This window comes from Muntiacus reevesi, chromosome 9 (assembly GCF_963930625.1).
Source record: "Muntiacus reevesi chromosome 9, mMunRee1.1, whole genome shotgun sequence".
NCBI lineage: Eukaryota > Metazoa > Chordata > Mammalia > Artiodactyla > Cervidae > Muntiacus > Muntiacus reevesi.
Genome location: NC_089257.1, coordinates 24,821,886 through 24,838,229, shown reverse-complemented (window position 1 = coordinate 24,838,229; position 16,344 = coordinate 24,821,886). Strand labels below are relative to the sequence as shown.

Genomic DNA, 16,344 nt, shown 5'->3' with positions numbered 1-16,344 from the left:
GTGTGTGTGTGTGTGTGTGTGTGTGTTCCTGACCTGGTGTGTGTGTGTGTGTGTGTGTGTTTCTGACCTGGTGTGTGTGTGTGTGTATACTGGTGTGTGTGTACTGGTGTGTGTGTACTGGTGTGTGTGTGTGTAGCAGCAACAGCAGTAATTCCACACTGTGTTCTTATAGCTTACCTATGCAAGCCGGAGAGAAATCCCAACTCAACGAAATCACTTGACCATCGAGAATTCTTAAATCCTTCCCTGACTCCACCGGACTTGCCAAAGAAGTTTCCATCAAAAATAGAACCCTCTTATCACCTACCCCTTCAACCAGTCCAAGGAAGTCAAACCCGTATATTTAAATATTTTTTTGAAACTTCTGCCAAGCACATCATCTCTTTTGCTGTCAATGTTGCAAGAAAGCTGTTTTGAATTCCCTGCAGAACTACATGCAAACCTGTAAGGAATGTAACAAGCAGGAGATGCCTGAGAGATTTTGACCCACCGCTGCAAACCTGACTCATCCTTCACCTTTTTAGGGGAGGTATTGCCAGGCGATGGATTTTATGTGTACACATCCTGAAACCAGAGTGCTTTGTTCCAATCTAGTTTTTCTGCTTTATCAGTTACTTGACTTTAAATAATGTATTGAATCGTTCTTCAGTTTTTTATCTTATATTAAAATAAGGATAATGATTATATCTACCTAATTGGTAGCATGTTGGAGTGAGATAAGTTAGGACATAGAGATAAATAAAAAAAAACTATCTAGGACGTAGTATGTGCTTAATAAATGTCAACAATAATGTATTTCCTGCTTTCTCATTGCTGATCTATTTTTAAAAAATACTTAACGTCTTTAAGAAACTGTCACGAGTTTTTTATTCTATCTGCCCCCTTCTCTTTTTTAAAAAAGTATTTTGAAATATTTAAGATATAAAAGAAATTAGCTACACATTTATGTGCTCACCACCCAGCTTGCTAAAGAAATCAGTGCCAGTAGAATGGCCAGCTCTTCTGTATCACTCCCCAGTGATTCCCTACACTCCATGAACATAAATCCTGTATGCAATGGTGAAGAAATTATGTGAAGCTGAGAGATGGAGAAAAGGAAGCGCACGAGAGTTAGACTTTCCTCCACTTACTAATATGAACTCGGGGGCAAGTTTTGTAGTTTCTGTCAACTTAAATTTGCAGTAAAGATAGATAGTCTGAACATCAAGAGATTATTGTTAATTAAAACCAGATATGCCCAAGTTAAGGAATTTAGCACTTTTCTAGGTATGGGAAGGTGCGAGAGTCTGGGCTCATTGAAATCATTCCTTTGGTATCAGTTCAGTTCAGTTCAGTTCAGTCATTCAGTCGTGTCTAGCTCTTTTCAACCCCATGGACTGCAGCATGCCAGACTTCCCAGTCCTGGAGCTACTCAAACTCATGTCTATTGAGTCAGTGATGCCATCCAACCATCTCATTCTCTGTCATCCCCTTCTCCTTCTGCCTTTTAATCTTTCCCAGCATCAGGGTCTTTTCAAATGAGTCAGTTCTTCACATCAGGTGGCCACAGTATTGGAGTTTCAGCTTCAACATCAGTCCTTCCAATGAATATTCAGGACTGATTTCCCTTAGGATGGACTGGTTGGATCCCCTTGCAGTCCAGGGGACTCTCAAGAGTCTTCTCCAACACCACAGTTCAAAAGCATCAATTCTTCGGCACTCAGCCTTCTTTTCACATCCATACATGACTACTGGAAAAATGACAGCTTTGACTAGACGGACCTTTGTTAGCAAAGTGATGACTCTGCTTTTTAATATGCTGTCTAGGTTGGTCATAACTTTCCTTCCAAGGAGTAAGCGTCTTTTAATTTCATGGCTGCAGTCACCATCTGCAGTGATTTTGGAGCACAAAAGTGTAAAGTCTCTCACTATTTCCATTGTTTCCCCATCTATTTGCCATGAAGTGATGGGACCAGATGCCATGATCTTAGTTTTCTGAATGTTGAGTTTTAAGCCAACTTTTTCACTCTCCTCTTTCACTTTCAACAAGAGGCTCTTTAGTTCTTCTTTGCTTTCTGCCATAAGGATGGTGTCATCTGCATATCTGAGGCTATTGATATTTCTCCCAGCAGTCTTGATTTCAGCTTGTGCTTCATCCAGCCCAGCATTTCACATGATGTACTCTGCATATAAGTTAAATAAGCAGGGTGACAATATACAGCCTTGATGTACTCCTTTCCTGATTTGAAACCAGTCTGTTGTTCCATGTGCAGCTCTAACTGTTGCTTCTTGACCTGCATACAGGTTTTGCAGGAGGCAGGTCAGGTGGTCTGGTATTCCCATCTCTCGAAGAATTCTCCAGTTTGTTGTGATCCACACAGTTGAAGGCTTTGGCGTAGTCAATAAAGCAGAAGTAAATGTTTTTCTGGAACTCTCTTGTTTTTTCAATGATCCAATGGATGTTGGCAATTTGATCTCTGGTTCCTCTGCTTTTTCTAAATCCAGCTTGGACACGTGGAAGTTCACGGTTCACATACTGTTGAAGCCTGACTTGGAGAATTTTGAGTATTACTTTACTAGCGTGTGAGATGAGTGCAATTGTGTGGTAGTTTGAGCATTCTTTGGCATTGCCTTTCTTTGGGATTGGAATGAAAACTGACCTTTTCCAGTCCCGTGGCCACTGCTGAGTTTCCCAAATTTGCTGGCATATTGAGTGCAGCACTTTCACAGCATCATCTTTTAGGATTTGAAATAGCCCAACTGGAATTCTATCACTTCCACCAGCTTTGTTCCTTTTATATACACCTTAGTTAGCCTGTGGCCAGTATCCTTTGTTTTCACTTCCCGAGCTTCCTTGCCTCAGGGCTCACTATGAGGAGTGGCTACAGTCAGATGGCTGCTCAGTTCAGTTCAGTCACTCAGCTCACTCATGTCCAATTCTTTGCAACCCCATGGACTGCAGCACACCAGTCTTCCCTGTCCATCACCAACTCCTGGAGCTTACTCAAACTCATGTCCATCAAGTCTGTGATGCCATCCAACCATCTCACCCTCTGTCATCCCCTTCTCCTCCTGCCTTCAGTCTTTCCCAGCATCTAGATGCAGGCATTCTTCTCCTTCCTGAGTTCCCTCAGGGCTCACCATCCCACATTGGAGGGCTGCAATTACTGATGATTGTGACATCCTCGTTTAATGATATGGCAGGAAATATTCCATCTCTCACATCTATAAACTTCAGTTTCCTAAACCATAAAACAAGGAACAATATTCACCTTCCAGGCTGTTGTCAGGATCAACTAATAAAAATGTGTGTCAGAGAACCCAGCATTGGGCTTTCAAAAAGGTTTGATGTTGTGTGTGTATTTCACCATTTTCATTCGTGTCCTTGAGGGGCCTCCTCCTGCTTCTACAAATACTATTTATTCTTTGATATTTATTCATGGTGGGCAGTGTGGGTGCTCACCCATGCCCTGGGGACACAAGAAACTTATACTTCCCTGTCCCCTTATATGGTGCCCTGAGGACAAAAGAACAAGATGAGGGGACTTCTTTGGTTGTCCAGTGGTTAAGAATCTGCCTTGCAAAGCAGGGGACACATTTGATCGCTGGTCAGGGAACTAAGAGCCCACATACCTCGGAACAACCAAGCCCCATGCCTCAACTACAGGGAGGTCCACAAGCAGCAACTGAGGCTCTATGTGCCGCAACTAAGATCTGATGCAGGCATGCCCAGTCAGTAAGTCGTGTCTGACTGTTAGGCAAGCCTATGGACTGTAGCCCACCAGACTCTTCCGTCCCTGGGATTTTTCCTGCAAGCATACTGGAGTAGGTTGCCTTCTTCTCCTCGGAAAGGGGATCTTCCTGACCCAGGGATCAAAACTGCATCTCCTGCTTGGCAGATGGATTCTTTACCACTGGGCCACCTGGAAAGCCCAAGACCTGATGTAGCCAACATTAAAAAAATAATAATAAATATTAAAAAAGAACAAGATGAGCAGGAAAGGTCTTGAAGTGCAGGAACAGGAAAAAACCCAGACCCTTATGGCCCTTCCCGCCAGGTTGTAACCATTGTGGGATTTTTGAGCCCTCCTGTGTAACATGGCCTGTCCCCTTCCTGTCCCACACAAGGAAAGGCTTGTTTTACTCTTCATTCACCCCTATATAGGGAATGCACACATACCTCATCCAATCAGCAAATGATTTGCAAGACCCCTACCCTGTTCCTTTGTTCTCCAGCTATAAAAGCAGACTAAACAGCCACGTGAGGGGTCAGCTATCTCTGATTTTCAGGAAGCTGGCCTGCTGCACTGGCAGCAATCACCCTCCTCCACCATTCTAATAAATTTTATTCTCCTTTCATCCTGCCTCCTCTCTGGGAAATCTTTTCCAATCTGCACACCAACACCTTGCAGTCAGAGAGCATGTTATGACTAGTTCTGGCCCACGGGCTATGGGGGGGGGGGTCAGCAAATGTTGTTGTAAAACCAAAGCATTTGACTTCCATTGAAAGACCCTCTTCTCCACGTGGTAACCATGGAGCAGCTTTAAAAGGGTGGATCACTAAAGAGCTGTATGGAGGGCATTTGCCTTGAAAAGTCAACCCACCTGTGTTGGACTTACGTGACAAATCTCTGTTGTTTTGAGTCATTGAGATGTTGGGGTTGTCTTTTCTGTAGCAAAACCCACCTATCCTATGCAAATTCCTACTCAAAGCCTTTTCTGATAGTTCATACCCTTCCTGGAATAGGAATCAGAAAATAAGGTTTTACTCCTGGTTAGGCTTATTAAAATTGGAACCTACCCAAGTGGCACAGTTGTAAAGAATCCTGCTGCCAGTGCAGGAGATGCAAGAGATGTGGGTTTGATCCCTGGGTCAGGAAGATCCCCTGGAGTAGGAAATGGCAACCCGCTCCAGTATTCTTGCCTGGAAAATTCCATGGACAGAGGAGCCTGGTAGGCTACAGTTCATGGAGTCACAAAGAATCAGACACAACTGAATGCGTGCGCGCGCACACACACACACACACACACACACACACACACACACACACACAGAGTTAAGACTCAGAGCTCCCAATGCAGGGAGCAAGGGTTTGATCTCTGGTTGGGGAATTAAAATCCTGCATGCCGCAAAACGTGGCCAAAAAAATAAATAAATAAAATTGGGACCTAGTCAAGTATCCTCATATGTAAAGTTGGAATAAAATCAATTCTGTCTTCTCAGAGCTTTTATGAGTGCAAATGAGATCATATATATGAAAATTTTTTCTAAAATTGGAATCTCTATACAAGTGGAGGGAACTGAAAATTCTGTTTAATAGGGTTACCTGATGTTACAGAAACCACACTCCCTAAGTTTCCTGAAATGCTGCTAATTTAAAATATTTTCCAGTGTCCTACATAAGTATTCGAAGTGAGCAAAAATATCATGATTATATCATTTCTGGGTTGCTGTTTTTCACATTTTATTTGAAAATTGAAATGGTTCATCTTGTAGGGTGTCCAATATGGGGGTGGGAGGGTCTCTAAGTGTTAAATTATTTAGAGATAAGATGGCTTTCTAAGTCTTAAATTATAAAGGTAGAACATAATTATTTCGTTCAAAACATATATACTGAACAACCATCGTGCATGTGTGGCAATCAGCCTTGAAGATGATATTTAGGCCCTTGTGTGATCCCCTTCCACATGAACAGAGTGAAGGAACAGTTGCAACCAATGGGATGCTCTGAAAATAACAGAATGCAACTTCCCACACTAGGTAGTCTCCAAGATTCCAAAGGAACCAATTAAAGAATTCATAGCTGCTAAGGGAGAATTTCTTGGTGAAAAAGGACAGATTCAGAAAGAAATTTTCCGGGTTATTCCATCTTACTTTATTTAGATAGCAAATTCAAAACAAAGACTCAGGGCTCTATCATTTCTCTCTCTTTTCATTCATTCATTTGTCTATCTACCCATCTATGATCTCTATGTCTATTTTAAAGTTGACATTCACAAATGAGATCGTTTTCATGATGCATGTTGTTAGATTTTTTAAAAAGTTTTGTGTATTTATTTATGTTTAGCTGTACAGGGCCTTTGTTGATGCTCACACTTTTCTCTAGTATCATGAGTGGGGTACTAGATAAATAGTAAGGCAGAATTGTATCTTTTGCAATTATAAACTTAACATAACAAATTTTACACATGCCAATCTAGAGTTGGCAATGGAATGTGAGTGCGTGTGTGTGCACGTGTGTATTAGTCTCAGTCATGTCTGACTCTTTGTGGCCCTTTGGACTGTAGCCCACCAGGTTCCTCTATCCATGGGATTCTCCAGGCAAGAATACTGGAATGGGTTACCATTTCCTACTCCAGAGGATCTTTCAGACACAGGAATTGAACCCAGGTCTTCTGCACTGCAGGCAGATTCTTTACTGTCTGAGTCGCCAGGGAAGCCCATGTGATGCCATCAGTTCAGTTCAGTCGCTCAGTCCTGTCCGACTCTTTGCGACCCCGTGAATTGCCACACGCCAGGCCTCCCTGTCCATCACCAACTCCCAGAGTTTACTCAAGCTATGCCCATTGAGTCAGTGATGCCATCCAGCCATCTCATCCTCTGTCGTCCCCTTCTCCTCCTGCCCCCAATCCCTCCCAGCATGAGGGTCTTTTCCAGTGAGTCAACTCTTCGCATCATGTGGCCAAAGTACTGGAGTTTCAGCTTCAACATCAGTCCTTCCAATGAACACCCAGGACTGATCTCCTTTAGGATGGATTGGTTGGATGTCCTTGCAGTCCAAGGGACTCTGAAGAGTCTTCGCCAACACCACAGTTCAAAAGCATCAATTTTTCGGCGCTCAGCTCTCTTCACAGTTCAACTCTCACATCCATACATGACCACTGGAAAAACCATAGCCTTGACTAGATGGACCTTTGTTGGCAAAGCAATGTCTCTGCTTTTTAATATGCTGTCTAGGTTGGTCATAACTTTCCTTCCAAGGAGTAAGTGTCTTTTAATTTCATGGCTGCAGTCACCATCTGCAGTGATTTTGGAGCCCCCCAAAATAAAGTCTGATGCTGTTTCCACTGTCTCCCCATCTATTTCCCATGAGGTGATGGGAGCAGATGCCATGACCTTAGTTTTCTGAATGTTGAGCTTTAAGCCAACTTTTTCACTCTCCTCTTTCACTTTCATCAAGAGGCTTTTTAGTTCCTCTTCACTTTCTGCCATAAGGGTGGTGTCATCTGCATATCCGAGGTTATTGATATTTCTCCCGGCAATCTTGATTCCAGTTTGTGCTTCTTCCAGACCAGTGTTTCTCATGATGTACTCTGCATATAAGTTAAATAAGCAGGGTGACAATATACAGCCTTGATGTACTCCTTTTCCTATTTGGAACCAGTCTGTTGTTCCATGTCCAGTTCTAACTGTTGCTTCCTGACCTGCATACAGGTTTCTCAGGAGGCAGGTCAGGTGGTCTGGTATTCCCATCTCTTTCAGAATTTTCCACAGTTTATTGTGATCCACACAGTAGAAGGCTTTGGCGTAGTCAATAAAGCAGAAATAAATGTTTTTCTGGAACTCTCTTGCTTTTTCGATGATCCAATGGATATTGGCAATTTGATCTCTGGTTCCTCTGCCTTTTCTAAAGCCAACTTGAACATCTGGAAGTTCTCGGTTCACGTATTGCTGAAGCCTGGCTTGGAGAATTTAAACACTTCACAATCATAACCTTTTTCACACTAGAAGAGTAAGAAAGTATGTTAACCTTGGATGAGATCACAGACCAAGAAAGACTGAGTCAATCAGAGGAAGCATTAGATCTGACGAAACCTAGAGAAAGGTCAAAGAGATTCAGTGTGGCACTTCCCATGTTTATTCTGTTTGGGGAAGGAAGAGCCCTGGATTATAATCTCCCCCTACGTATCCATTTTCAAAGGCAAGATTTTGGAGATGTCTGGATGTCCTTAACTTCTGAGCTGCAAAAGCAATTCAGCTACTGAATGATTTGGGCTGCCCATGTGGTGCAGTGGTGAAGAATCTGAGTGCCAGTGTAGGAGATGCAAGTAATGTGGGTTCGATCCCTTGGTTGGGAATTTCCCCTGGAGTAGGAAACAGCAATCTACTCCAGTATTCTTGCCTGGAGAATCCATGGACAGAGGAGCCTGGTGGGCTACAGACCATGGGTTGTAAAAAGTCGGACACAGCTGAGCACACAAGGCATGATACTGGCTAAAGGAAGCCGAGGAGTGCGGGGGAGGTCACCCAGTGAGGAGTTCTGGCCTTGGGGTATACTCCAAGCTCAGTGAGATTCAGGGTAGCCGCCACTGTTTCTCCCTCTCCTCCCACACCACTCCGCCAAAATAAGGGACAGTTCTCAGAGGGAGGAGGACATGCATGGTGAAGAATGAAGGGGGTGGATGGAAAAGGGAGTGGGGTGTGTGGACATGCGGGTTGTATGGGGAGGCTCCTGGGAAGACTGCCGACAGTAATAACAGGCTTTGCAACTATGCCCTTGGCTCATTGCACTATTCAGCCTGACAGCAGACTCTGAGCCTGGAGGCAGAAGCTTAGTTTTGGAAACTGCCTTGGAATCTATGGAAGTTCCCAATACTGTTCTTGACAGTGAGTTTTCTTTGGTAAAGCCTGTCCACTAGCAAGAAGTAAAAGTACTTGCCTTCCCTCTCCAGTCTTCCCTCATAGCTCAGTTGGTAAAGAATCCACCTGCAATGCAGGAGACCTCAGTTCAATTCCTGGGCCAGGAAGATTCCCCCGGAGAAGGGATAGGCCACCCTCTCCAGTATTCTGGCCTGGAGAATTCCATGGACTTACAGTTCATGGGGTCGCAAGCGACTTTCACTTCACATCACTTCCCTCTTCCCAAATGCTGGTCAAGAACCTGGACATTTTGTGGCCATACTCATTTTTTCTGCTCTTGAAGAAAGGAGATGTTCCCCCCAACTTCATTTGGAAAAATGGGGAGGCAGGGGGCATTTTCACAGCACTGCAACCTGATTTTCCTAGTTAGTTTCACTACAGCTCATCAAGAAATATTGAGATGATGCTGTGCTGTCCTTAGCTGCTCCTCTGTCCGTGGGGATTCTCCAGGCAAGAATACTGGAATGGACCGCCATGCCCTCCTCCACTGGATCTTCCTGACCCAGAGATCGAATCCAGCTCTCCTACATGGCAGGCAGATTATTTAACAGCTGAGCTACCAGGGAAGCCCCACTGAGATGACAAATTGACCCAATTTACTGCTTTCCTTAGAGGAAAGAATGTACCAGCCATAGGATATAAGAGTTATGCTTTTAATGTAAACAGATTGTTTTTGTTTGATTTGTAGATTTGTTTCCTGTGAGCTGAGTTAGTGTACAGGCACAGTGAGTGGGAAAAAAAATCGGTTTTTGAGCTGACAGAGCTAAGGGTCAGAATATTTTACCACGGTAAATAATACATTATGACTTCTCTTGGTACATTCTCTTCTAAACTCTTTTGAAGACATTATTATTAAGAAAGATCATCCAAAACTTGAAACACAGTAAGAAGGCAACAGTGTTATTGTTTAACATGCTCACCTAATAACTATTACATTTAACTATCTATGTCTGCCCTGGAGGAGGGCATGGCAACCCACTCCAGTATTCTTGCTTGGAGATCCCCATGGACAGAGGAGCCTGGCGGGCTACAGTCCATGGGGTCGCAAAGAATCGACATGACTGAGCGACTAAATATACAACACACATCTATGTCTGAGAATTCACCTGTTTGACTTTGCTATTTACTATTTGATTAGAGATGAGACACTGAAGTTGTACATTAACTCATAGATTTTTTTAGTAAAAAAAAATACTCCCAGAGATTAACGCACTGTAGGCTATTAACCAGTTCATATCTGTTAAACTGGTAAATCCATTTCCGCTTTCCTTTGACTGACTATAAAATCTCTGTTTCTCCAACTTTCCTTTGGACCAGCTTTATCATCTTACTAATTCTTTCAATAATTAATGGGTTGAATAAAATCTTAGAGTATGTTCATTCTTGATTTCTGTGGCAGTCATGTTGAAGTTTTTGAAAATTATGCTTTAGCATTACAACATTCCTGTCTAACTCTGCTTCTGTCCAACACTTGCATATTGAATGAATTTCTTAGTCAGATTTTTGCAGGGTTGATGTTTGAATGCAACAATGTTAAACCTTTCAGGACATTGGGATCCTTAAAAAAAATCCTAATCATGGCACTGTATAGTTGTTTGTCTTATCTACATTTTGGAACAAACAGAGGATTGCTGTTTGGAAGGCTGTGAGTTCAAAAGCCTCTTATGTGTGAGTTCCTGCTGCTTGCCAGGTGTGGAAATTCTCACAGCTGCAGTGGAAAGCAGAGAAAATCTGAGACACGAAAGAGGAAGTGTCCAGAACTGCGGTCTGAGCTAACTTGGTGGGAAGAACAGGAGATACATTTCCAGTGTTCCTCATTAGATTTTATAATATAATTTCCCCAAAAGGTAGTTAAATAAATGTTTCATTTCCCTGATTGTCCACAATTGACGTTGACATGATTTGTCTTTTATACAAGAGTATTATTTTCCATAACTATATCTCTTTCATTGCTAATGTTTTTTCAGATACAAGTGTGAGTGAAATTGTCTTTCATGGGGCAGACAGAGGTGGAAGTGGGGAGGGGGAAAGTGAGTCCCGATTTTAATAATGTTTTCACAAAACATGTGTAGTTTGTTGGAAACAGCTCAATAAAATTCCTTTGGGGGAGAAGATACAATTTTTTATAGATTGGAAACAGCCTAAATGAGGATTATCACAATGACAAAATCAAGTAAATTAAAAGCTGCTTTACTATAAAAGGGAATGGAAAGGGGGTGTGTGTGTGTGTGTGTGTGTGTTGGTAATGGTGTCACTCCCTTAAATTTTTTATCATATCTAGTAAGACACATTCTGGGTTTCTAAAACCTTTGTCTGTGTTTTTCTTTTTGTGTGATGCTGTCATTAATGCCTGTGATTGTTAAGAAAAAACAATTTTCAGTTTCAAATAGAACTTTCAGCATTTCAATCACCAAAAATATCATGCTTTCACCTTAGTTTCTGACAGACCAAAATGAATTTATTTCTGGATTTTCTAAGTAAAACATTGCTTGGATGAATAACATGGGACTGATTACTTTCTTGTAACAGAGTAATCTTCATGTTCTGAATTATGGCTAATCCTCCAGGCTTTCCTGAAGGAGATTCTGTAGGGGATACACCATGTAAGAATTATGTTAAACTAATAATGATCTTTCAAAACTCTGCATGTACATATCCTTTTTTTCTAAAATGGTTTCTGGAGGATGGTGGTGGTAATTTCTTCTCAAGGCATTTATTAATCATTCACACTTTTCTGTTTTTCTGTGCCAGTGGACTAGGGATATAAGGGTCAATAAAAGAAATCAATGCACAAGATATCATTACACCCATGACCAGAGAGGCATTGTTTTCTGATAGGAAATTCCTCAAAGCTAAATCGGGAAAGAGCCGAGTAACAGACTCCAAAGAGGAAATAGAGTATGAGAGACTGGGACACAGTTGGAAACTGGAAATGATGCATCAGTTTTAGTTCTGTTGCCCATAAAATAGTTTATATTTATTTCATTTCTCATGTAAAACATTTCCAAAGTAATTAAAATATTTGCTTTTATTGATTATAAGATAATAATAAAGAATGTACAGTTTCCTATTTAAATGCCTGCATGTGTAATAAGTTAACTATTCCTCTAAATTGGAACATCAGATTATTCATATAGTATTTGCTTTTATAATGTGTCAGTGAACTTTTGTGGATAAATCTTTGTCCACATTTTAAATTATAACTTTACGATGGGTTCCTTACATGGAAACTGGCAGGTCAGAGGCTGTAGATGTTTATGACTTCTGTTTCAAATGACTTCCCTGAAAGACTGAATTTTTGTTCCACTGAGTTCTCGGTATGTCTCTTACTCATTCTCCCTAGGATTCTAGGGTAGAGTATTATTTTAAACAACAAATGAACACATACACAGAGAGAAACACAAAACACATACCACATATCCGAATAACTTTGAAAATAAATTAAGACACACATACAAGATAAATTATTCATTACAGAAGGTAAAAAAAGATTTCTCCTTATATTTTTGAAACAGTTCTACTTTCCTGAAGAAACCACTGGGAAGGAAAAAAACATGACTCACTTAAAATTTTTAAACAAGGCCTTGCTCCTTATCTGACTACATTATGGAAGGAGGAGAACGTTTATTGCTCAGACCTGGGGACCACTACATCCCAATACCTGCATTTATCACAGTGTCACGACACTTCAAGGAGAGTACAGTTGAAAGCCATCTCTGGGAGCTGCCTAGCACTTCATCGGGGAAGATGAGACCCTAGGGCATTTGGACAGGACGGGAAGGCAAACTTTGCAGCTATAAGCTGGTCAACTTGAAAAACCCTGTTTAAAGATACTGATAATACACATTTGAAAAAGTTTCCAGTATCCGATCAGTAAAATGTTTTATAAAAAGTCTACAGCATTTATCTATAGGAATAGAAAAGTGGGCAATGTTCGTCCAGGCAAGCAGGGCGTGAAAGATTCCTGGTATGGGACAGAGTTCGTAACTTTCATAACTATTGATTATGGAGGATGTTTCCCTCATCATCATTCTTGTCTGTTTATCTTTCAGGAATGTTCTATATTGGATGCTTGGCTTGCTTACTCTCTCCCTCCTTCCCCCCGCCCCCTCTCAATTATTTGAGAGTTAAAAAAAAACCTTATTTACAAATTACTTGAGATTTAGGTGCAGGTGTTGTTACGTGTTATCCCTAAATAATTTATTGCACTAAATAATTCAGGGTAACAAGGAGTTATATAGGCTCCTATATAATCTATGATCACACTCAACTATGATCACACTCAAAAATTTAACTTGTACAATAAATACTGTTTAGCATACAATCGTATTTAAATATCCCCAATTCTACTCCAAATAACCCTTTAGAGCTCTTAGTTTGGTTTGGTTTTCTGTCTAGGATCCAACCCAAGTTTGCAATTTTATTTGCTTGTCATTATATAACCTTTAAAAAAATTAAACTTTAATTTTGAGATAATTGTAGATTCTCATGCAATTACAAGATATAATACAGAGAAATCTCATTTACCTTTTACTCAATTTCCACCAATGGTAACATCTCGTACAAACATAGCACATTATCACAATATCTTGATATTGATCTAGTCAAGATACTGGATATTTCCCTAGCCACGAGGATCCCCCATGTTGCCCTTTTATAGCCACACCCACTTCCCTCCTCCCTCCCCACTCCTTCAACCCTGGGAACCACGAGTAATCTGTTCTTCATTTCTAATTTTACCATTTCAAGAATGTCACACAGGACTTCCCTGATGGTCCAGTGGCTAAGACTACACACCCCCAGTGTGGGCGGCCCAGGTTCGATCCTTGATTGGGGAACTAGATCCCACATACCACAACTAAAGATCCTGCATGCCGTAACTAAAGATACCACAATGAAGATCAAAGATCATGTGTGCTGTAGCTAAGAACCAGTGTGTGTGCGTGTTAGTCACTCAGTCATGTCCAACTCTCTGTGACCCCAAAGACCATAGCTCTCCAGGCTCCTCTGTCCATGGAATTCTCCAGGCAAGAATACTGGAGTGGGTTGCCATTTCCTTCTCCAGGGGATCTTCCCGACCCAGGGACTGAACCTGGGTCTCCTGCATTCCAGGCAGGTGCTTTACCAGCTGAGCTACTAGGGAAGCCCCAGTGTAGTCAAATAAATAAATACAGATTTAAAAAATAAAAATAAATTAAAAAAAGAATATTACACTAATGGGATCACTTAGCATGGAAACTTTTGCATTGGAATTGGCTATCAACAGTCCTGTACAGATTTTTGTGTGAACATAAATATTGTTTTCTAGGGGTCAATGTCTAGGAGTGCAATCCCTGAGTCATATGGTATTTGCATTTTAGCTTTTTAAGAAACCTCTAAATACTTTTCCAGAGTGGCGCTATTATTCTATGTTCTCACCAGCAATGTAGTGATTCCGGTCTATTATATTAGCCACTCTGTGGTGGCTGTATAGTGACACATCACTGTGCTTTTAATTTTCATGATGTACAACCATTTCCATGTGTTTATTTGCCACCTGTACATTATCTTTGGCAAAATGTCTCTTCCTGTCTTTTGCCTATTTTCTACTTACATTGCTAGTCTTTTCACTGTGATCCATTTTGAATTAGTTTTTGTATAAGTTTTGTGAAACTAGGTTTCCTTCCTTCCCTCATTCCCTTGCTTGCTACTTTCTTTTTTTGCTTTTGGATGTCCAGTTACTCCACCACCACTTGGTTGAAAAGCTCTCTTCCACTAAATTGTTCCTTTCATCTTTGTGAAAAATTAGTTGGGTATATTTGTATGGGTCGATTTTTGGTTCCTTTATTTTGTTCCATTGATCGGTATGTCTATCTCTTCAATATTACCACAGAGTCTTGATTCCTATAGTTATATAATGTCATGAAATCAAATAAATGAGTTACTCCTGCTTTTCATTTCTTTTTGAAACTTGCTTTAACTGTTTTAGTTCCCTTGCTTTTCCTTATACATTGCTTTAGAATAATGTTGTCTATCTGCAAAAAATCTCGCGATTTTGATAGGAGTTGTGCTAAACCTACGTTTCAATTTCTGGGAGGACTGACATCTTTATTATGTTGAGTCTTTCAATTAATTAACATAATATGTCTCAATGTGTTTACATAGTCTATGATTTCTTTCATCAGCACTTTGAACTTTTGCAACTTGATAAAGAGCATTCACAATATTAAGGGCTTTAAAGTAAAGAGTTAAGGGCTTTAATTCATTAACATCTTTAACACTTCTGAGTACCTCATATAAGTAAAGTCAATCTGTATTTGTTTTGTGTATTTGATTTATTTCACTTAGCATAATTGAATCAAGATTCATCGATACCGTAAAGTGAAGTTGCTCAGTCATGTCTGACTCTTTGTGACCCCGTGGACTCCTCCATCCATGGGATTCTCCAGGCAAGAATACTGGAGTGGGTTGCCATTTCCTTCTCCAGGGGATCTTCCCGACCCACGGATCGAACCCGGGTCTCCCACATTGGAGGCAGACACTTTAACCTCTAAGCTACCAGGGAAGTGAAGCCCCCATTGATACTGTAGTGTATGTCAAAATGTACTTTCTTTTTAAGGCTGAATAACAGTATCCTATTGCATGTATATATCACAATTTGTTACCCATTCTTTCTTTCATGGACATGGGTGTTGCTTTCAACCCCCAGCTATTGCATTATCTCATCAATTCTATATGTTGGGAATTCAGGCAAGGCTTAGCTATACCCAGATTTCACGGGCTGCAAATTCTTAAAAGAGATGGGAATACCGGACCATCTGACCTGCTTCTAGAAAAATCTGTATGCAGGTCAAGAAGCAACAGTTAGAACTGGGTGGAAAAACAGACTGTCTCCAAATTGGGAAAGGAGTATGTCAAGGTTGTATTTTGTCACCCTGCTTATTTAACTTTGTACATCATGCGAAATGCCAGGTTGGATGAAGCACAAGTTGGAATCAAGATTGCAAGGAGAAATATCAATAACCTCAGATATGCAGATGACACCACACTTACATAAGAAAGAGAAGAACTGAATAGTCTCTTGATGAAGGTGAAAGAGGAGAGTGAAAAAATTGGCTTAAAACTCAACATTCAGAAAACAAAGATCATGGCATCTGGTTCCATCACTTCATGGCAAATAGATGGGGAAACAATGGAAACAGTGAGAGACTTTATATTTTGGGGCTCCAAAATCACTGCAGATGGTGACTGCAGCCATGAAATTAAAAGATGCTTGCTCCCTGGAAGTAAAACTATGACCAACCTAGACAGCATATTAAAAAGCAGAGACATTACTTTGCCAACAAAGGTCCGTCTAGTCAAAGCTATGGTTTTTCCAGTAGTCATGTATGGATGTGAGAGCTGGACTATAAAGAAAGCTGAGCACTGAAGAATTGGTGCTTTTGAACTCTGGTGTTGGAGAAGACTCTTGAGAGTCCCTTGGACTTCAAGGAAATCCAACCAGTCCATCCTAAGGGAAATCAGTCCTGAATATTCATTGGAAGGACTAATGTTGAAGCTGAAACTCCAACATTTTGGTCACCTGATGTGAAGAATTGACTCATGTGAAAAGACCCTGATGCTGGGAAGGAGTGAAGGCGGGAGGAGAAGGGGACGACAGAGGATGAGATTGTTGGATGGCATGATTGACTCAATGAACATGAGTTTCAGTAAGCTCCGGGAGTTGGTGATGCACATGGAAGCCT

General features: G+C 41.0%; 1 long non-coding RNA gene and 1 other non-coding gene across 2 annotated transcripts in view; both read right to left on the bottom strand.

The window, feature by feature from the left end:
- LOC136174394 (uncharacterized) overlaps positions 1-16,344 on the bottom strand; it is a 1,095,937-nt gene that overhangs the window by 969,122 nt on the left and 110,471 nt on the right. The gene's annotated exons all lie outside the window — the stretch shown is intronic.
- Positions 13,692-13,763, bottom strand: TRNAS-GGA (transfer RNA serine (anticodon GGA)). Its single transcript has one exon. It is a non-coding gene; the product is annotated as a tRNA-Ser (tRNA).